The sequence below is a fragment of the Mauremys reevesii genome, linkage group 5, assembly GCF_016161935.1.
Source record: "Mauremys reevesii isolate NIE-2019 linkage group 5, ASM1616193v1, whole genome shotgun sequence".
Lineage (NCBI taxonomy): Eukaryota > Metazoa > Chordata > Testudines > Geoemydidae > Mauremys > Mauremys reevesii.
In genome coordinates this window covers 818,875-841,768 of record NC_052627.1, presented here as the reverse complement: position 1 = coordinate 841,768, position 22,894 = coordinate 818,875, and the positions used below count along the sequence as shown (strand labels likewise).

Genomic DNA, 22,894 nt, shown 5'->3' with positions numbered 1-22,894 from the left:
GGTAGCCAGGTTGCTAGTCATTCTCCCCAAGTATGCAAATGAACTGGAGGGACGGGGTGCTGAGTGGTGGATCCTCTCTGATGTCACAATGCTACTGCTCAGCCAGCACCAGGTGGCAGCAAATGTGCAGTGTGTATGAGGGGAGGAGGGGAACAGGGTTTCCCAGGGCTCCTGTTTCCCCAAATTTCGTAAAGAAGACAACAACCTAACTACATAGAATACACATTAATGATGATTCCACACACATGATAATTAGTCACTGAAATTTGATTCAAGTCCCGCATGGCTTTTTTAGAAACAAGGGTTCCAAAAAAGGAGAGACCTTGTAAAACAGAAAATGTTGATGCTCTGGTGTATTTGCAGTTGTGTTAAAATTGAATACTGTGACTTTACATGTTGGGCAGGGTTTCTGTACGAGCTTGCATGCTAGGCAGCTCAGTAAGGCAGAACAAAATTGGGATTTAGCAGCAGTCAATCAGCAGGTACCCAGTGAGTTGTGCCTCTCTGTTATAGGCAGTAGCCTATGTTCTCTCCCTCTGATTTTTGGGTTCTTATGTACTGTTGTTCTGGTCTTAATATTTACAAGATATTGCAAACTTTCAGCAAGAGTATTTTATGTTTTCTCTAACTTGTCTGCTTGTGTGCCACAAAACATAACAGCCACAGTCTAAAAAAATAAAAATAAAAAAAAAATCTGAAGCCAAAAGTCCTTTCGAAAAAAAAAACAAAAAAGAAAGTTTTCCAGCAGAACAGTTAGTTCAGCTGGGAAATGTTGATTCCTTGTAATTGAGACATTCCCTGGGAACACGTCCGTCTCAATGAGATGTTGTTTGGTGGGCTTCCCGACCAAAATGGAAGAGTGGGAGAGTTCAAAGGTTGTTGTAGGAGAGTCACAGCATTGCCGCCCTCACTGCCGTCCTGCCTTCAGACCTGGGCTTGGAGGGAAGCAGCCACCAACCTTTCTGAAACTACAAGACATTCCCAAATGTGGAGGTGGCTCTAGCGGTAGCCACAGAGGTCAGAAGCCCTGAGCCTGGGCACCCAGAGATGTGGCTGAAGCAGAAGCTGCCAAGGCTAAAGACCTGAACCCAATGACAGGCTGATGCAGTGCACTTGCTTCTGCACTGCCTCTGGAGGTGCATCTGATATCCCCATGGAGAGCAGCCATACAGGGGAAGTTCTGTCCCAAATCCAGAAGACAAACAGCTAGGAGGCCCCTACTGGGGTGCTCCTGCCTGGGGGGCTCCCAGCAGGACGGGGAGATCGGATTTCATGGGGCAGGGCTAATTCGATCTAGCCAAGAAAGGCACAACAAGAACCAATGGCTGTCAGCTGAAGCCTGAGAAATTCAAATGAAATGTAAGGCACACATTTTTTACAGTGAGAGACACTAGCCACTGAAACAAATTACCCAGGGGAAAGGTGGATTCTCTGTTTCCAGCTGTCCTCCCATCACAACTTGTTGTCATTCTGGAAGGTGCCTTTTAGTGAATTACTACAAGGGATTGGGCTTAATATGGTGCTAAGTGTGTGAAATTTCATAGCCTGAGAAATAGAGGCCGGATTAGGAGATGGAATTGTTTCATAACCTCTATGAAAAGCTCAGTGTGGGGTGAGGAACAGACTCTGCTGTTTTACTGGGTAGCCTGCTTGCTCCCCAGAATCAATAATGAGCAAATGGGGTGATCTGGGCTGCAGCTTAAACATCCAGCTGGGCTGGCCAGGGGCAGACATCAGGCCGGCCAGGGAAAGGTGGGTGTGGCAGTGACTTCACAAAGGCCTTTGGCAGGAACTCAGCCTATTGGGCAAAGATGATGAGGCGTCTGTGCCAACAGCCGGGCAGGACAGGGATGCGGGGCGGGGGGAACCTCAGAGACCCCTGTAGCCTTGCTGCAGCAAGCCTCCATCTCGCGGTCTCTCGCTGAGGACCAAGATACAGTTGCTGTAGAGGAGATTCTGTGCGTGTGTTTTTCATTTCTTTGTGGATTTGTTTCAAAGATATTGTCATCTGTGTAGAAGGTAAGAAAAAATATAGGCTCTAAGTACAAGATAGGGGACTCTATCCTAGCAGATTCAAAGGCATCACCACCCTCCTAGTGAAAACATTTTTGCTAATATCAAAGCCTTCCACACTGCAACTTGAGATCATTGCTCCTTGTTCTGTCATCTACCAGCTCTAAGATTTCATGACAATCAATCTTTCATTAGGAAAATAATTCAAAAATACAAATACAAAAAACTTTGAGTGAAATCAATCCGTCCTGATCTTTAGTGTCTGGGAGTGTGGGTCTCAGGGACCAGACTGAGACCCTCATGGGCTAGTAACACCCAGGAAGCCAGTAAACTAATTCCAGTTCTCTTAGCATCCAAGCCTCCCTAATCCAAGGAACACCTGAGGGCTGCAGGAGACAGAGGGGGGCTGAGACAGTCTAACTCATGACTGAAAATACAGAGAGGTGTTATTGGCTTTGGTTGGGGGACAAGTAACAAATCTGTTGGGATTCTTACCCCAAACAACAATCGCCCATTGTCCTTTAGAGCACGAGGTCCCTAACAGGCCTGACTTGCTCAAATCTCTCTCCTGCTAGGACTGAGAGAATTTTCTCCATCCCCCAGGATACCGAGGGAAAGAGAAAAGAAGTGACCTCTCTTTGGTCACACAGCAAGGTGATGCCAGAGCTAGAAAGAGAAGCATAAGAAACAAGTTGTATCAAAATGTTTTGCATTTCAAACGAACTGATTTCTTAAACAAAGGCAATTTGATGTGTGGTTAGTGAACAGAAATTATACAACCGTGGGGTCGGGGCCGGGGCCGGGACTGAGACCGGGACTGGGACCGGCACCGACACCAGTGCCGCAGGGCCGGAGCTGAAATCGCAGGGCCAGAGCCGCAACCGCGGGGCCGGGCCTGGACTGTCACTGGTGCCGCGGCGCCGGTGGTGCAACCGTGGGACCGACGCTGTCACCACAACCGTGAGCCCGGCATCGGCGTCGTGACCGCAGGACTTGGCCGGCACTGGCGCCAGAGCCGCAGCCGCAAGCGCGGACCTGGGCTGAGAATGGTGCCAGTGCTGCGGAGCCACAACTGGGGCCCCGGGCTGGCACAGGCGTGGTGGAGCCGGAGCCGTGGGGCCAGGCCGGGACCAGCACTGGCGCCGCAGGGGCTGGGCCAGAGGCGCGGTGCCGGGGCCGGGGCCGGGACCAGCACTAGAGTTGCGGGGGCCAGGCTGGAGCCGTGGGGCAAAGCTCAGGACCCTCAGCTGGGGCCGGGACAGGACGGGGCTTGATCTTCAATGCAGGATGAGGATTTTGGTTTGAATTGATTTTTTTTTAAAAGTGCTAAGCAGATGCTACACTGTAAGAAGAGGCAACAGAATCAAAAACTGAAAGATTGTTACTAAAACCAATGAAGAGCTGCAGAGAGTGGAGACCCGGCAAAGCAAACAAATGAATCCTGTGAGTAACTAACCTGAAAGCAAATGGGGAAGAAAAACTCATCTGGGTAATTGTGGCTCTTGGGACAAAAATTGGGTTCCTGGTACATAGCCTGGCTGAGATCATCCCTTTACCCTGGGATTCAAATGTCATTCTCTATGTGGTGTCCTTATTTTATTCCTAGGAAAAGGATCCCCAAAGGAGGTGTAAGGATCTGGGACTCCAGTGTCTGCCAGAAGCTTCAGCCACCTTCACAGGTAGAAGTCACTGGCTTTCCTACAATGCCACTAGTGCTCTGCCTGCTCTCCAGGTCTGCTCCCTCCAGCAGGACAGAGACACCCCTTAACTCCCCGTGTCCTGATTTCCTGCCATTCAAAGGGCTGAGGGTTTGCATTGCCGCCACCCCAACCATCAGAGACTTTTCCTATGGGAATCTCCCTAGAGCAGGGGAGAAATCTGTTCTTCCATTAGAACCCGTCTGCTCAGTAAATCCACCCACACTGACCTCATCTCAGCTGCTTTGTTTATCTGAGATTAGTGGTATCTTTGGAAAACCCTTAGCATGTCGGGGTGTGAGGTGGAGCAGGGGATGCAGGAGCACCAGCAGATTCCCCTCAAGAATACCACACTGTCTTTCTCTGGTCAGGTTAGAGCTCACCGTCCATTGCGGAGGTGAAGACCGGATGAGAGCTGCTGGATTGACCTTGATGTGCCATGTCCTTGTGTGGATGAAGGACCTACATCTCAGGGATGGCCAGCAGCAGATGTAACACGTGTGTCCAGGAATGGGCTAAATAACCTACATTGAGAGGTAAGTAAAATCGTGGCCACATGTAGACATCACAGGAATTGGTGGGGATTGACCCAGGGTCCTTCAACACAAGCCCCTCTCGCTCACTGTCAACAAATCCAGCTCCACTCACTAGACCACACCCCATTGCAGAGCCCCAGATCCCAGGAGCCCTGATTCTCAGACCCAGGCCTCACATCACAAGGCCAAACCTCCTCCCATTCTGGGCGCTGTAGAAGGGACCATTGGCAAAAAAACCCTCTACATTCCCTCTGTCAGAGACTGCGGCCACGGGTGACAAGTGAATGAGCTGAGATCTCCCCTGTGGGAATCCTAGGGGCTGCACATTTGGGGTTTCACAGGGACGGCGTCTGGCAGCCATTGACAGAGTGTTCCTGGGAGGAGATTTTCCATCTCTAACCAAGGGTTTCTGTTCCCCCAGATCTCAGCCGCTCAGCAGAATGCGGGAGAGCCGAGTGCTGATGGGCTAGAGGGGTCCCAGGAGTCGCTGTGCAGCAGGGGCAGGGTCTGCAGTCACCATGGGCCAAACCCTGCGCTCCAGACCACCCAGGCTGTTTCCCTGGATTGCAAAGGGGACTTTAGCTTGGGGAATCGGTTGCTGGTGCCTATGTCCACAGCTGGGATGTTTTCATGAGGCTACTCAATGGTCCAAGAGAGAGAGGAGGAGCCTCTTATGTACCTCCCGAGCACCCGCTGGTGCCTGGACTGATTGACACCAGCTTATCAGGGAGCTTCCTATTTCCTGCTGCTTCCCTAAACCCGCTTGAGGAGAACAGACAGTCAGCCGAAGTAGTAGGAGCCGGTTAGGCCCTTAAGAGGCTGAGATCTTCCCTCACTCAGGCCCTGCTACCAGCCTGCTTATTTGTCCCCTTCTATCTAAGCAGGAAGGAGCTCTCCTGAGATACAGAGACACAAATGTTCACGCTGAGCCTTCCGGCCCCAATGAGGATGTGAGTGGTGAGGAGATGCCTGATCTTCCAGTTAGTCAGAGTGCAGGTGACCTGGCAGCTACTGCAGCATCCATATCTCCATCTCAAGTGGATGTAACCAGGCACATTCCTGAAGAAAAGTGTAGCTCAGAGAAGAGTGTGGTGGAGGCACAAGAAACAGCTGCTGCTGAGTTTAGTTCCTTAAATCTAGATTATCCAGGACCGTGGACCCACTTGAGCAATAGCCTGAAGGACTTCCTTGTACTGCATGGGCCACAGCAAGTGAAAAACTTCACATTCCCCAAAGACAATGAAAATAGAAGTTTCCATCCAACACATTCCTGGTGTGAAATCCCCAATGGTGACAAAGTGGAGAGGCCATGGCTTAGGTACTCAAAACACCAGAATGCTGCATACTGGTTTTGTGCAAACTCCTCCAGTCTAATGTTCCAGCCACATTGTGTTCTACAGGAACAAAGGACTGGAAAAATCTGGCTAGAAATGTGGCATGACATGAGAGGGCAGCAAATCACCAGAGAGCATTCCATAGGTGGAAAGAACTTGAGAGGAGCCTAAGATTAAAGGCCACCATAGATGATCAGCATGAAGAGAAGATTGCATCAGAGTTATGAAAAGGCTCTTTGCCATTGTGAGAGGGTTTGCTACCCAAAACCTAGCACTGCGTGGCACTTCAGATCAGCTGCATGTGCCAAACAATGGAAACTTCTGCCTAGAACATCCTCACCGCACAAGTTCCCCAATCCACAACCCTTTCTTTAATCATCATAATAATTCATAATAAACAAATGACTATTCATCAAAAGAAAGAAAGAACGTCCTAGTTCTTACATCTCCTGCTTTCTTTGTATGTGTCAGTCTTCTTTAGATCAGAAGGGCTTTGTATCAGGGCGTGTCCTTACTTTCTCTGTCTTGTAAAGCGCACACTATTGACACTGACCGGATAAATAATGGAGACATTACCAAAAAAAAACCCCAACCCTTTGTCATAAAGACTGTTCTCCTCAGTAAAGCAAGCTATAAACATTAGGAAATGCACAGAGGACTAAAAGGCTGCAAAGTGAAGCACTCTCAAGTTAGGAAATACCAGAATGAGCATTGCCTGTGCAACGTTAACTCTGCAAGAAATGAGGCAGGGACCCTACGGGCAACAGACTCTTTCAATACACAGCCCCAGAGCAGAAAACCCTGTGCACTGAATGAGGAAGGGGTCCCGTGGGAAAAAAAGACTATGGGATCATGTCATCAAAGTCTGCATCATCCTGCAAATGCACAAGAGGACTGAATTGAGGGTGCCAGGGCAACACTTCTTTGGACATTTGCTAATCTGAGAATGCTTCACTTTGTAACCTTTCCATCCTGTTTAGAAACCTTGACTTTGTATTTCCTAATGATATTATTGATGAAAGCAAACGTAAGTAAGGTTAATTGAAGGGTTTTTGTTTGTTAATTTCCTTTGGTTTTTTTGTAATAGAAAGAAAATCTTTTATCTCTGTGCTGTGTAACGGGGTGACCCCCCCGCTCCAGCCTGGAAGGGGTTGGAAAAGCCCTGCAGAGGGCTGGGGCTGGGCAAGGTAAAACCCTGGCTGATTGGAGGAAGTGGCTGCAGCTGGGGCCACACCCCAAACTGAGCAACAGGGCCTTCTAAGAAGGCCAGGGAAGCCAGAAGGATCAGTCTCTCTCTGTTTGTAGCGGGAGATGGGCCTGGCTGCAGGGAGCTAGAGACAGGGTACCTGACTGGAGCAGGGCCTAGCAGAAGGCCAAGAGGTCCTGGGAGTTGCAAAGGGCAGCCCAGGGGTAGGCCAAGGCAGCAGGTCCAAACCCTCCTTGCCAATGCTGAATGGCTGATACTGCAGCCTGCCCCAGGGCACGGGGGTGAGACGATGACTGGCAGTAGCCGTATACTGAGGTGAGGTGGGGATAGTGGGTGGGGGGTTCCCTGAGCAGGGTAGACCCTGAGAGAAAGGGGTTACTGCCAGGGGGCAGCACCTCAGCTAAAGGGGCACCGGGTCCAGGGGCCAGGCGGATCACCGGCCTGCAAAGGGCACTCCGGAGCTGGAATGAGCTGATTCCCAGAAGTCACCAGCAGGAGGTGCCGTGGGGGTGAGTCCGCACCTCTACAAGCTGTGAAATAGTGAAGCTCTTCCTCATGCGTTGGTTCAGTCTCTATTTTATTGCCATGGTTATCTTTGTGAAAACCCCACTCTTACCACTCAGGGCTGTGCTGATCAGAGAATTGAAAGTAATGAAATTAAACTGTATTAAGACAAAACTCATTTTATGCAGCTTCAGCGTCAGTGAAAGTTCTCAGCTATAACCCTGAATGTGCAAGAAGAAGAGAAACAATATCCAAGAAAAAGAGCTGGAATTTTTCATCTTGTTGTCACCTAGGCCTTACTGAGGAAAGTAGCAAACACCTGCCCTTTGCGAAAGAACACAGCACCGTACCGCAGCACAAACCCCACTGAGCACAGCAGGGGCTGTCCTGGTTATCCAGCTCTGGCCCTGTTTCATTACAAACTTCCTTTCAGTGATGATGTTCTGGTAACAAGGGGGCAATCAGCTGTCAAAGGTAGCTGTTGCCATGGCAGCCAGGGTGCTAGTCATTCTCCCCAAGTATGAAAATGAACCGGAGGGAGGGAGAGCTGAGTGGTGGGTTATCTCTGATGTCACAAGGCTACTGCTCAGGCAGCACCAGTGGGCAGCAAATGTGTGGTGTGTATGTGTGTTTGGGGGTGGGGGGCAGGCTTTTCCAGTGCTCCCGTTTCCCCAAATTTCCTAAAGAAGCCAACAACATAACTACACAGAATACACATTAATGGTGATTCCACCCACATGATGATTAGTCGCTGAAATTTGATTCAAATCCTGCATGGCATGTTTAGAAACAAGGGTTCCAAAAAAGGAGAGACCTTGTAAAACAGAAAATGTTGATGCTCTGGTGCATTTGTGGTTGTGTTAAAATTGAATACTGTGACTTTAAACGTTGGGCAGGGTTCCTGGGCGTGCTTGCATGCTAGGGAGCTCAGTAGGGCAGCACACAATCGGGGCGTAGCAGCAGCCAGTCAGCAGGTACCCAGTGAGTTGGGCCTCTCTGTTATAGGCAGTAGCCTACGTTCTCTCCCTCTGATTTTTGGGCTCTTACGTGTGGTTGTTCTGGCTCCTAAGAAACAAATTAGCGAGACTTTGCGAACTTCCAGCAAGAGTATTTTATATTTTCTCTAACTTGTCTGCTTGTGTGCCACAAAACATGAAAGGCACAATCTCATCCAAAATGAAATGAACTTATGAAGCCAAATGTCCCTTTGAACCCAAAAAATGGAACCATTTCATTCTGGTAATGTTGATCTTACTGAAGCGCTTCACTTTTCCTTCCCCTTTCACAGGGAGGAGCCTAAATTAGGTTTCCCTAAATCCATGATTGGAATAGCGACGCAAAGCCTCACTAGAAGCCAAGCAGCTCAGAAAGAATGGGATGATCCCAATACAGAAGAAGCCTGTTTATCTAACCCTCTATTATCCGGTTCTCCGTATTAACCCAACAACCAGCGCACACAGGTCCAGAAGTGGGCAATCTCTCCTATGGTCACTAGATGGCGCTGCAGCCTGGCACTTTCCCATTCATGCGATGATCCGACGTTTTGGTTAACCAATCTGGCCCTGGTCCCAATTCGATGGGATAAAGGGGGTTCCGCTCTCCTTGTGAGCGATCGTTTGATGCAGGGGATCTTCTGCTGGTGTTATTCCTTGTGGAAAAGTACAAATTGCAAAACTGATGGGAGGGGCCTTCTGAGGTGGTAGGGAGGGGTCACGCTGTTACCTGCAATGTACACAGGCCCCGCAGCAGGGACGCACCTCGGACTGTGCATAGAAACAGGTTAAAAGTGCATCACAACAGTCAAGCCGTTGTCAAGATGCTATTCTGTGCAGAGGACTGTAAGACAGCCCTTGTTCCTGATCTGAGGCCTGAATGCCATAGGGATATCCCACTCGAGAGCATTGAGGTGTGTGAAGAGGTTACCGTAACTGAAAAGACAGAGGTCATGGCTGTGCTGCAAAGTCACTGGCAGGTATTATCAAGCAGGCCGGGCCTGACTCAGAAAAGTTGCCTAAGATGAACAGTGTGGGATCACAACCTGCACCCAGCAAAGCATCCCACAGAACTGGTCCATTGCAGCAGCAAGTTCATAAGAAGATGACAAGCCTGCTGGACAGGGAATAATGAAAGAGTCAAACAGTCCCTGGGGTGAGGAGGTTGTTTTGCTGATGTTTACAGGGAGCTCCTCCCGAGTGTGGGGGCAGAATGGCAGAAAGCACGAAGGGGCTTGTTTGAAGATTTAACAAGTGAGTGATGGAGGTTAGCATCACGGGCCATGTAACTGCGAACACTGTGTGCCCTTAGCCCAGGGATGGGCAAACTGCCCCATCTGCAGGCACTGCCTCTGAAGCTCCCATTGGCTGTGGTTCCCAGCCAATGGGAGCTGCAGGGGCGGTACTTGGGGCATGGGCAGCGTGCGGAGTGTCCTGGCTTTCCCTATGCATAGAAGCTGGATTGGGGATGTGCTGTTGCTTCTGGGAGCCACATGGAGACATGGCACTCGCGTTTTTGTTGGTCTTTTCTGGACTCTCTGCAATTGGTCCACATCTTTCCTGAAAAGTGGTGCCCAGAACAGGACACAATACTCCAGTTGAGGCCTAGTCAGCGCGGAGTAGAGCAGAAGAATTAATTCTGTGTCTTGCTTACATCACTCCTTCTCTTACCTCCATATTACAAGTGACAAACAGAGGCAAAGGGAGACTAAACCCAGGTTTTTTTAAAGGTATTTAGGCCACAAAAATCCCTTTGATTTCAATGAGGATTAGGAACTGAAATCCCTTTAAAAAATCTGTCCCTAAGTGATTTGCTCAAGGTCACAAAGGAAGTCTGCAGTGGAGGAGGAATTTAAACTCAGACCCCTCAAGTCTTAGGCTAGTGCGATAACCTCTGGACCATCCTTCCTTTCTCATGCGTATGTAAAGTGACATGTTTCTGTCTATCTAACCCCAGACATAACCATGTCTCTGTCTATCTATCCCCATAGAAAAACATCCGTCTGTCTAGTGTCTAGCTGTCTGTCCCTGAACAGAACCATCTGTCTGACTATCTAGCTATAAAAACACTTCTCCATGTACACCTCCCTTTATTTAATTGCACAGTGATTTTAGGTGAGGGCTTTGGGAACTGAGATAATAGCAGTGGCAAATGGAAGTAATTTACAATCTGAGTATCTCCTCTTTATATCATCTGCTAAATTAACCAATATAGTTCAAAAGGTAGTGGAACACGCAGTGGGAGATGCCTATATTGCAGAAATAACATATCAGTGCATAAAGGAGAAGCTGTAACACCATTACTGAACACTGTTTCTGAAGGGACATGGCGCCTTCCTTCATTATCTGGCTCACGTTCCATTTCCATATTGTTTTCTCCTGTAAATCACATGATCGAAATTTCTACACATTGACTTAATGAGTGAGAACTAGCTCATATTTGTACTCCAGTACTGATCAGAAAAACCAGTCCTCATACAGGGAGGAATAATTTTCTGGTGTATTGTCCTCCTCAGAGTGTCCTTCACCTCCTTGTTCCTCAGGCTGTAGATCAGCAGGTTCAGTGTGGGGATCACAAGGGTATTGAACACGGCAACCGTTTTGTCCCAGTCCACTGAGCTGTCAGACGAGGGTCATAAATATGTAAAGATCAGGGTCCCATATAAGATGGAAATGACAGTCAGGTGGGAGGCGCAAGTGGAGAAGGCTTTGTGCCTTCCTGTCATGGAGTGGATCCTCAGGATGGCAAAGATGATGTAAATGTTGGAGATGAGGATGGTGAAAATGGTCCCTATTGGTTCTATGGCTGCAAATATGAAATGCACTAGTTTATCAATGTGAAAGTAAGACTAGGAGATTTCTTGGAGTGGGCGAATATCACAGAAGGAATGATTGAGGACATTGGAGTGGCCGAAGGAGAGGCTGAATACGGTACATGTATGCACAGTGGCATTGACACAGGCGCATAGGTAAGTGCGGAGATATAGGAAGAAGGCGACACACATCAGGGTCCAAATGGGGCTCTGAGTGATCACTACTTCCCACCATCTAACACAGATGTAATGAGGCTAAGTGGTGTCCGTATAAAGAAATGAAAACTACTGATTATTCCTCAAGAAAGGCTTTTAAATGACTTACAGCTATAAATGCAACACAGAAGACAAGCACAAGTATAAGTAAACTTTTACTACTATTTTTAATACTGCAGTACTAATATAATCTGAGATTAAATTATCCCAACACTACCATTCTTAATACTATAGTGTTAGTACAACTTGAGATCAAAACAGCTCTAGCAACCCAGACTTTACTCCGTTACTTTATTTTGCATGCAACCAGACTTTTTTACTTTAAAACCTTACCCTACCGGGAATATATCACCTTCTAGTTGACCGCTCTTTGAATTGGTCAGATGGTCGGTGCAGTTCAGGTTTCCTCGGTTCAGGGGGTGCGGGTCAGACCGATCAAAGAGAATAACTTCTTAGACCAAGACACACCCACACACACACCTGAAGTTCTACACATTTAATCTCATCTGCCCGTCAACCAATCAGGTTAGGCCAAATTTAGTGTTATCGCTTTGGCTGTATAATTTATACTTACTTTTTTTCTTGTAGCCAATTATTGTTTTAGTTCATAAGTTATGCTCAAGGAGATAGATTATTTCTATGTAGTCCATTGTCTCAGCTGTGGTTTTCCTTAGTTTTCTAGGTAACTTACCTCTAAATGGGTTATTGGGTTGATTGTGGGTGAGGTTATCTTGATGACCTATGCCTAAAGGCCTAGCCTATCAAACCCACATAGGAATCAGTTTTTTGGCTGCAGCGTCTCTTAACCACAAGTTCCAAAGGTGGTTTCAATAACCCGGGGGCATGACCTATTATACCAGGAAGGCGGCACGCAAGCTGATTTTCAGTGGCACTCACACTGCCCGGGTCCTGGCCACTGGTCTGGGGACCTCTGCCTTTTAATTTAATTTTAAATGAAACTTCTTAAATATTTTAAAAACCTTATTTACTTTACATACAACAATCGTTTAGTTATCTATTATAGACTTATAGAAAGAGACCGTCTAAAAACGTTAAAAACGTTATTACCGGCATGCAAAGTCTTAAATTAGAGTGAATAAATGAAGACTCGGCACAGCACTTCTGAAAGGTTGCCAACCCCTGTATTATACCGTATAGGAGTCAACATAAAATGTTGTCTGGCTGTAGGCATCTTTTGACCATTAAGTTGCAGCTTAATTTTGCAAAGCTTGCTTTTTAAAGCGTCCGGAAATTTTAGGCCTGACACTGGCAATACTGTTCATCTTAAGCTTGACAACACTCTTGCCTAAATTAACCACAGTAAGAGCCAGCCACTGGCTGGAAGCAGACTCTCTTGGACATGATGACATTATAAAGCAATGGGTTGCAGATGGCCACGAAGCGATCGTATGCCATCACAGCCAGGAGGCAAAGCTCATTGTTGGCACAGAAGAAGAGGAAAAACTGAACCACACACCCAGGGAACGAAATGTCTTTACTCTTTGCTAGGGAAATGACCATCGCCTTGAGGGCAATCACCGAGGAGTAGACAACATCTAAGAATGACAAGTTGCTGAGGAAAAAGTACATGGAGCTGTGGAGTTGGGAGTCAACCCTAATCAGCACGATCATCCCAACAGTCCCCACCAGGGCACAGAAATGAATGGCAAAGAACACCACAAAGAGGATGTTTTGCAGCTTTGCACTGTCAGTTATTCCCCAGAAAATAAAGCCAGTCACTGTGGTGCAGTTCCCTGGAGCCATTTCTCCTGTCGTGCTCTGTGCCAGAGAAGAGGCAGTGGAGGGTAGGGCATAGAAGCAGTGGGTACCACAAAAATAAATCTGATGTCCTGTGCAGACTCGTGTTCTCTCTTAAGAGATGACTAAAAGGAAGTGTAATGTAGTCAGATTCCAAAGCCTCTGCTGGGCACAATCCCAAGTGGATGCAGAGCACTGAGGGGAAATGTTTCTGAAAATCCAGCTCTGCTGTTTATCCAAGAGTTCAGAGTATGCGCTGTACGGCTTGTGCTGAAGCCCACTGTCTTTAGCGAGTTCGCCAATAGAAATCAGTGCCCCTCTGTCCATTGCACTGCAGGCAGGCAGGTGGGGGCGGAGGGGTACAGACACCACTTGGATCAGTGCTCTCCATCCTAGCTCAGGCTTTGTTTGGTTTCCTTCATTTCCCCCCAATCCTGGTAGCTTATTCTGGGAAGTTTCTCAGGCAGCATGAATTCTCAATGGCCCTTCAGGAGAACTGGGAGTGCAAACCTGCTAGGACCTCTGTAACAGCCAGGTCCCTACCAAATTCAGGGCTCACTTTGACTAATTTAAAAACTCTCTGGCCTTGAAACTGACCAATGTCACCATTGTAACCACTGTTTTATTCTCTCTTTCTTGGAGTCCTCATATCACGACTGGCTGTCATCTAGAAGGTGCCTTTTAGTGAATTACAAGCAATTGGGCTTAATATGGAGTTCAATGTGTGAAATTTCATGGCCCGTGAAATAGAGACCGGATTAGGAGATCAAATTATTTCACAAATGATGCCTCTATGAAAAACTCAGTGTGGGTTGAGGAACAGACTCTGCTGTTTTACTGGGTGGCCAGAATCAATAATGAGCAAGTAGGGTGATCCGGGGCGCAGCTCAAACATCCAACCGGGCTGGCTGGGGCAGACATCCGGCCTGCCAGGGAAAGGTGAGTGTTGCAGTGACTTCACAAAGGCCTTTGGCAGGAACTCAGCCTATTGGGCAAAGATGATGAGGCGGCTGTGACCTCACAGAGCTCCCTTGCCAACAGCCGGACAGGACAGGGATGCGGGGCAGGGGGAACCTCAGAGACCCCTGTAGACTTGCTGCAGCAAGCCTCCATCTTTGCTGTCTCTCTGTGAAGACCAAAAGAGGATTAGTGTGGAGGAGATTCTTTGGGAGTGTTTTCATTTCTCTGTGGGTTTTGTAGAAAGAAATTGTTATCTGTGTAGAAGGTAAGAAAAAATACAGGCTATTTGTGCAAGATGGGGGACTCTAACCTGGGAAGCAGCGATCCTGAAAAAGACTTGAGGTGATGGGGGATACTCAGCTGGTCATGACCTCCCAGTGGGACGCTGTGGGACAAATTTGATCCTTGGAGCCATACATAGATGTGTTATTGGCTTTGGATGGGGGACAAGTAGCAAATCCATCAGGATTCTTGCCCCAAACAACAATCACCCATTGTCCTTTAGAGCACAAGGGCTCTAACACACCTGATGTGTTCAAATCTCTCTCCTGCTAGGACTTAGAGAATTTTCTCCATCCCCATGATACAGCAGTAAAGAGAAAGGAAGTGACCTCTCTTTGGTCACACAGCAAGGTCATGCCAGAGCTAGAAAGAGAAGCATAAGCAAAAAGTTGTATCAAAAATGTTTTGTATTTAAGACTAACTGATTTTTTAAACAAAGGAAATTTGATGTGTGATTAGTGAACTGAAATGATACCGTCTGGTCAACATGTGTTTCTAGACTTATAAACTAATATATCCATCCCCTCACACTTGGTTTTTAATCCATAGATTGAGGGAGGAAAACAAGTGTGACCTCCCTATGGCTTCTTTGAATTTCAACAAACTAGTCAATTGAAATGAACTATTTGAATAAACTGAAATGAAGAAAATATTTTCTGCACCTCTCAAGGAAGCTACTGCTGTCCAAAGCTGGGTTAGCATTTCAGCGAACTTTGCTTCCAGAGCATTAGCTATCACATCAGTGGTGTGACTGCCTTAAAAAGTTGGCAGTGAACATGTTCCGCTTAATGTTATTTTTTCTCTTCTATTTAAATTATTTAAGAGATTGTCATAAATTTCACCCAAACAAAGGTTGTCAACTTCAAATTTAATTTTAAATGGAAGATTTTTTTTTTTGGTCAAGCTGGGCCTTACAAATCTCTAAGGATGACAGTAGTAAATAACTCGATAGCATTCATCACCATACAAATTTTGACAGGTTTCCACACCCCTTTTAGGGCTTATGTCCCGCCTTCCCACCCCCCGTTTCCGTTGGCGCCAAAGTGTGGCGCTGTCGGCCATTTTGAAAAAATGTGTGTGTGTACGTGTTTGACTAGGGGAAGTGTTGTGTATGTTGGTGCTTGGGTACATGGAGAGAAAAAGGTTGAAGAAGAGTGTGAGAGAGTGTAAAGAGGAAAAAAGAGTTTGAGTAAGGTTTAGAGGGAAAAAAGGAAATTTGAAAGAAGAGAGGTAAGTTATTGAAGAAAAGAGGCTGGTTATGAAAGAATAGAAAGATAGAACTTGAAAAAAGGAAATATTTGTTTTTAAAGGGCTAGTTTAAGAAAAAAGTTAAATAATATTAAAAACTAGGTTTAAAAAGGGAATTTACTAAGGCAAATCCTGTTTGGTAAGCCCTGGTAAAAACCATTAAAAAAAAGTGGCTAAGAAAAATACAATAAAACTATTGAATACCAGTGTAGGTTAAGAAAAAAAACATTTAAAACCATTAAAAACTAGGTTTAAAAAAGGGAATTTACAAAGGCAAAGCCTGCTTGGGGGAGACAGGGTGAAAAAGTGAATAAAAAAGCATTGAAACCATTCAATACCAGTGTAGGTCAAAAAAAAAAGAGAGCCCCCTTTGCAAAGGGCAAAGATAGACAGCACATGGTGGAATCAAAAAGAGAGAGAGAGAGAAAATGAGAGAGAGAGAATTCTCACCTTTTACCTCTTTCTGTAGAATGAGGCAACTTTTCTGGTTCAGATCCTCTCAGACTTGTTATCACTGCCTTTGGATCGGCCCAATCAGAGGTGGTTTTACAGCAGCGTCATAGAATTTATTTTCCTGAACCAATCCTAGAGTCCCAAGATTTTAAACAAGAACCAACTCCCTCCTTTCCCCCCTCCCCTTTAACTGTTTTATTCTTAATCTCCTTTATCAGCCTCTTAATCAAAGAGGCTGATAAAGGAGGTGCTGTTGTCATCATGAACAGGTCTGACTACCAAAAGGAGGCCGCCAGACAACTCTCTAACACCAAATTCTACAGGCCACTTCCCTCAGATCCCACTGAGGAATACACTAAGAAACTGCACCATCTACTCAGGACACTCCGTACGCTAACACCGGAACAAATCACCATACCCTTAGAGCCCTGCCAGGGCTATTCTATCTACTGCCCAAAATCCACAAACCTGGAAATCCTGGACGCCCCATCATCTCAGGCATTGGAACTCTCACTGAAGGACTGTCTGGATATGTGGACTCTCTACTCAGACCCTATGCCACCAGCACTCCCAGCTATCTCCATGACACCACTGATTTCCTGAGGAAACTACAATGCATTGGTGACCTTCCAGAAAACACCATCCTGGCCACCAGGGATGTAGAGGCTCTCTACACCAACATCCTACACGCTGATGGAATACAAGCTGTCAGGAACAGTATCCCTGATGATGCCACAGCACAACTGGTTGCTGAGCTCTGTGCCTTTATCCTCAGACACAACTATTTCAAATTTGATGACAATATATATCTCCAGATCAGTGGCACCGCTATGGGCACCCGCATGGCCCCACAATATGCCAATATTTTTATGGCTGACCTGGAACAACGCTTCCTCAGCTTCCGTCCACTCACGCCCCTTCTCTACCTACGCTACATTGATGACATCTTCATCATCTGGACCCATGGGAAGGAGACTCTGGAAAAATTCCACCACGATTTCAACAGCTTCCACCCCACCATCAATCTCAGCCTGGACCAATCTACACGGGAGGTCCACTTCCTAGACACTACGGTGCAAATTATTGATGGTCACATTAACACCAACCTATACCGAAAACCTACCGACCGCTATGCCTACCTTCATGCCTCCAGCTTCCATCCCAGGCACACCACAAGATCCATTGTCTACAGCCAAGCACTGAGGTAAAACCGCATCTGCTCTAACCCCACAGACAGAGACCAACACCTACAAAATCTCCACCAAGCATTCTCAAAACTACAGTACCCGCACGAGGAAATAAGGAGACAGATCAACAGAGCCAGACGTGTACCCAGAAGACTCCTACTGCAAGACAAACCCAAGAAAGAAACCAACAGGACTCCACTGGCCATCACATACAGTCCCCAGCTAAAACCCCTCCAGTGCATCATCAGGGATCTACAACCCATCCTGGAGAATGATCCCACACTTTCACAGGCCTTGGGTGGCAGGCCAGTCCTCGCCCACAGACAACCTGCCAACCTGAAGCATATTCTCACCAGTAACTGCACCCTGCACCATAGTAACTAGCTCAGGAACCAACCCATGCAACAAACCTCGATTCCAACTCTGCCCACATATCTACACCAGCGACACCATCACAGGACCTAACCAGATCAGCCACACCATCACCGGTTCATTCACCTGCACGTCCACCAATGTAATATATGCCATCATATGCCAGCAATGCCCCTCTGCTATGTACATCGGCCAAACTGGACAGTCTCTAAGGAAAAGGATAAATGGACACAAATCAGATATTAGGAATGGCAATATACAAAAACCTGTAGGAGAACACTTCAACCTCCCTGGCCACACAATAGCAGATCTTAAGGTGGCCGTCCTGCAGCAAAAAAACTTCAGGACCAGGCTTCAAAGAGAAACTGCTGAGCTCCAGTTCATCTGCAAATTTGACACCATCAGCTCAGGATTAAACAAAGACTGTGAATGGCTTGCCAACTACAGAACCAGTTTCTCCTCTCTTGGTTTTCACTCAACTGCTAGAACAGGGCCTCATCCTCCCTGATTGAACTAACCTCGTTATCTCTAGCTTGCTTCTTGCTTGCATATATAAACCTGCCCCTGGAAATTTCCACCACTTGCATCTGAAGAAGTGGGTATTCACCCACGAAAGCTCATGCTGCAAAACGTCTGTTAGTCTATAAGGTGCCACAGGATTCTTTCCTGTTTTATTCTTATCTAAAGAAACAGACCCCCCAGCATTTTCCTGCCATGTAGCCCTTTTACAGAGGGGTTTTTATAAAAGTTAAATCCATAAGCTTTTAGTAACACGCCATTTTTTAAAGTTTTTCCCCTAGGTTTTAAACTAACGGGGGTTATTTTTTTAGTAAAAACAATGTGAAGCTGCAGCAAAGCTCCTGTTAGCAAAGCAGCCTCTGTGAGTCAGCGGATCACAGAGAAGGAGTTTGCTTCTTTACCTGCTTTTTAACAAACACATGTTAAAGTTACATTAAGTTTTGCAAAGGGAGAATGACTTGAAAAGACAAACCTAAAACACGTCCCTTTTATATTTGTGTTGTAATAAAGAAAGAGCAGGCGGAAGCATCCTAGGCTTAAAACCCTAGGTTTTTAGTAACAGATGGTTTATATTCCCCTTATTTTGTAAACCACTGGATTAGAGAGAAGAAGACTGCTTCTTCCCCCACTTTTTAACAAAGAGAGGTAAAAGACATGCCGAAATGAAGACACAGTCCTTTGGTATAGGTGTTTTAATAAATAAAAAAGAGCATGCACAAACAGTCTAGGGCTATAAAAGTAATGTATAGTGACAAAAAAAAGTTTTTGCCCCTAGGTTTTAGACTAGCACAGCTTATTTTTTAGTAAAAACTGTGAAGCTGCAGCAAAGCCCTGCTCTGCTCTTATCTAAACAACCAGGACCCTGTAGCAAAAGCTAAACAACACATACTATAAACCATTTTAAAATGTGTTTTTTGAAGTAATGTCTAAACCCCCCTCTTTTTAACGTATTAAATAAACACATGAAATAACAAATTTACCTGAAGACACATTCCTTTATTTGTAGGGGTGTTTCAATAAAAAAACAAGCATGCAGAAACACCCCAGACCTAAACCCACAAAACCCTTACTAAGAAAAAGTCCCCCCCACCAAAGTTTTTAGTGTGAACCACTTGAAACAGCCTTTTGAAGGTCGTGGATTAGAAAAGAAGAAGATCCCTTTGAAAAACAGGCTACCTGAAGACACTTTTTTTTATTTAGCCCCCTTGGCATAAGTGTTTCATTAAAATGTAAAAGAGCAGGCAGAAGCACTCCAGATTTAAACCCCCAGGTTTTTAGTAACAGACGGTTTATATCCCCTTATTTTGTTAACCATTGGATTAGAGAGAAGAAGATTGCTTCTTTACCTGCTTTTTAACAAAGAGAGGTGAAAGGCGTGGCAAGGAATAAACAGTTGAAAAGACAAGCCCACCTGAAGACCCATAACCTTCATTTAGCCCCTTAGGCATAGGTGTTTCAATAACATGCAAGTCCGCAGAAACAACCCAGGCTTAAAAACACAGAAAGCCTGTTTATAAAAGTTTTTCCCTAGGTTTAGGCTAGCACTGGTCATTTTTTAGTAAGGACAGCAGGCTTTTGCAGCAGAACGGCAGTCAGCAAAAACAGCATCTGTAAACCAGTAGATCAGAGATAAGAAGGCTGCTTGTTTGCCTGCTTTTTAACACATACAAGTGAAAGTTATATTAAGTTTTTTAGAGGAATAAACACTTTAAAAGACAAACTTATATAAAGACAGAGCCCTTTATTTAACATTTTTACATGCGTGTTTTAATTAAAAAGAGGGCATGCAGAAAACACGCCAGAGTGAAAACCACAGAACCTTAGTAACAGCTAGTTTAATATCCCCCTTATTTTGTAATCCAGTGGATTAGAGAGAAGTTTATTTTCCTTCCCATATATTTGAAGCATTATGTTTTTGTAAAGTTTATTATGAAAAAGCAGTGCTGCCTGAGCTGTAACAAAACAAGGCCCCTCTTAGGGCTAGTCTACACTTACCGTCCGGGTCGACGCGGTGAGTTCGACTTCTCGGAGTTCGAACTATCGTGTCTGATCTAGACGCGATAGTTCGAACTCCGAGGGAGCGCCACTGCGACTTCACTCCACCCACCACAAAAAAGGGCGCGGCGAACCAACCTGGAGCCGGGATCTCGATCCCCCGGCGCGCCTGGACGAACTAGTGTTCAAACTACTCGAATTCAGCTACGCTATTCACGTAGCTGAACTTGCGTACCCTAGTTCGACCCCCGCCCTTAGTGTAGACCTGCCCTTAGGGATATTTTGTAGAAGTTTAGTGAACTAAAAAGGCTTAAGATACTAGCCTGTTCTTTTTAAAATAGTGTTTTTAAAGTATCAAAACAACAACTGGGTAAGAATATGAAAACTGGCAACTGAGGGGAGTTTACATATGTGTTTTAATAAAAAAAAAACAACAACCCAAGATTGCTTTTAAAGTTTGGATTTATACAAAAAACACAAGAAAAAATAGCTTATGTAAAAAAAGTTAGCTGTATTTGTATTTTTCTTAGCCACTTTTTTTTAATAGTTTTTACCGGGGCTTACGAAACAGGTTCTGCCTTAGTCAATTCTCTTTTTAAACCTAGTTTTTAATGTTTTTTTAAATGTTTTTTCTTAACCTACATTGGTATTGAATAGTTTCAATGAATTTTTATTCACTTTTTTACCCTGTGCTTACCAAACAGGCTTTGCCTTAGTCAATTCCCTTTTTAAACCTAGTTTTTAATCAGTTTAAATGCTTTTTTCTTAGTACCCCTTTATTGTTTTGGCCATGTGCTTACTAAACAGGTTTTGCCTTAGTAAATTCCCTTTTTAAACCTAGTTTTTTAATATTATTTAACTTTTTTCTTAAACTAGCCCTTTAAAAACAAATATTTCCTTTTTTCAAGTTCTATCTTTCTATTCTTTCATAACCAGCCTCTTTTCTTCAATAACTTACCTCTCTTCTTTCAAATTTCCTTTTTTCCCTCTAAACCTTACTCAAACTCTTCTTTCCTCTTTACACTCTCTCACACTCTTCTTTCAACCTTTTTCTCTCCATGTACCCAAGCACCAACATACACAACACTTCCCCTAGTCAAACACGTACATACACACATTTTTTCAAAATGTCCAACGGCGCCACACTTTGGCACCAACAGAAACGAGGGGTGGGAAGGCGGGATATAAGCCCTAAAAGAGGAGTGGAAACCTGTCAAAATTTGTATGGTGATGAATGCTATCGAGTTATTTACTACTGATGATGATTCCACCACCTTCATAGGTCACACACACAGTGGCAGGGAGACTGGGAATACAGGAAAACCAGCAATGAAAGCCAGGAGTCCTGACTCCCAACCTCCTGTCTCAGTCACTACGACAGGTCACACTTGGAGCCAGAGAGACTGGGAATAGAGTTACACTGGAACTTCCCAGCTCTGGAAGGGAGTGTTCCTCTAGTGGTTAGTGCAGGAGCCTGGACAAAGGACTCCTGGGCTCCATCCCCGGCTCTATCCCTGACTCTCAGTGCAACCCTGAGGCAGCAGCTTCTCCTGCCCAGGCCTCTGTTTCCATCAGTGGGGCTGGGGACGCTCCCTTACAGCCCTTGGGCCATCACACTTCAGGAATGTACGTGAAGTACTAGGAGACCTTGAGCTGGGAGGTGTCCTGCTGGCCGTCGGTCAGTGTTGTGACTCCCCAGCTGCTGGCCTGAGTTTATCCATCCCCTGGCAATAAAACATCATCTTGTTTTCACAGCCACTTTCGGTCTCCTGGCTTCTACCCCTGGCCTGCTGGCAGGGCATTGGGCAGCACCCTTTCCAGCCCACCTGGGTGCGGGAGATCGAGGAGGAGGGTAAAGGAAGGACCAACACCGAGCATCTGCGATCCAGCTCCGTCCCATCTAGAGCAAGTGAGTGGAGGTCACCAGAGCCATCCCCAGTGTGGTGGGAATGGCCCAGCTATAGAGCACCCAGCCCTTCCCTTGTAGGAGTTGGTTCCCCACGTTGAGAGTCTTTAGGGAGGGCAGAACCTGCCAGGTGCTGAACACCCACATCCCCAAGTAGTGAAATCAGTGGGAACTGAGGGCGATTCCTGCCTCTGAGGATTGGCACCTTGTGAACTTTCGCTGGGGACTATCCGGGTGCTGCTCTTTCTCTGGCCTGGGAGGGAGCGTGGCCTGGTAGGGTGGAGGGAGCTGCTTTCCCAAACTAATGGAGATCCCCACTGCTCTGAAAGAACGAGACTCCCCCAGTGTCACAGGGCCCCAGTGGTGAGGGGAAACATTGGGAGCAGCTTGTGCTGTGAGCTGCCGCCCGTGTGTGAGGATGGCAGCCAGCGGTGGCTGTAGACTAGCTGCCAGCAACTGGCGTCCTAGGTGACCCCTGCAATCGGCGACCCCACCCCTGAACCCCAAGGGCAGATCTAGGCAGAGGTTTTTGGTGAACTGGGAAACATTTTTCCTATTTTTTTCTTTTAATGTTTTTTAAGCATTTTTTTTAAACAAAGGCTTAATTATTCAGTTTGTCCATCCATCAGTCTGTCCAACCATGGGGCAGACCACGTGTGGGAATTGAAATAGTGATATCTTTATCATGTTATTTCTATGGGGTTTTTAATGTCATTTTTTTTCCCCTCAAATTTGGCACCCCATTTAACTTGAGGGAGGAATTGCCTCAGCAGAGGGGAGGTGGGCAGGGGAGCAGGCAGGCCCGTTAATGAGAGGCTGCTTTGAGCCCAGACTCATGGCTGCTCCCCACTCAGTTCCAGGATGGAGCGGATGAAGTGGATGCTGAGGAGGAAGGCCGAGCA

The 22,894-nt window shown here is 46.1% G+C and overlaps 1 long non-coding RNA gene across 1 annotated transcript; it reads left to right on the top strand.

Moving 5' to 3' along the window:
- Positions 1–1,944: 1,944 nt before the first annotated feature.
- Positions 1,945–3,768, top strand: LOC120405626. Its single transcript, XR_005598729.1, has 3 exons — positions 1,945–2,019; positions 3,338–3,456; positions 3,620–3,768. It is a non-coding gene; the product is annotated as an uncharacterized LOC120405626 (long non-coding RNA).
- The last annotated feature ends 19,126 nt before the right edge of the window (positions 3,769–22,894 follow it).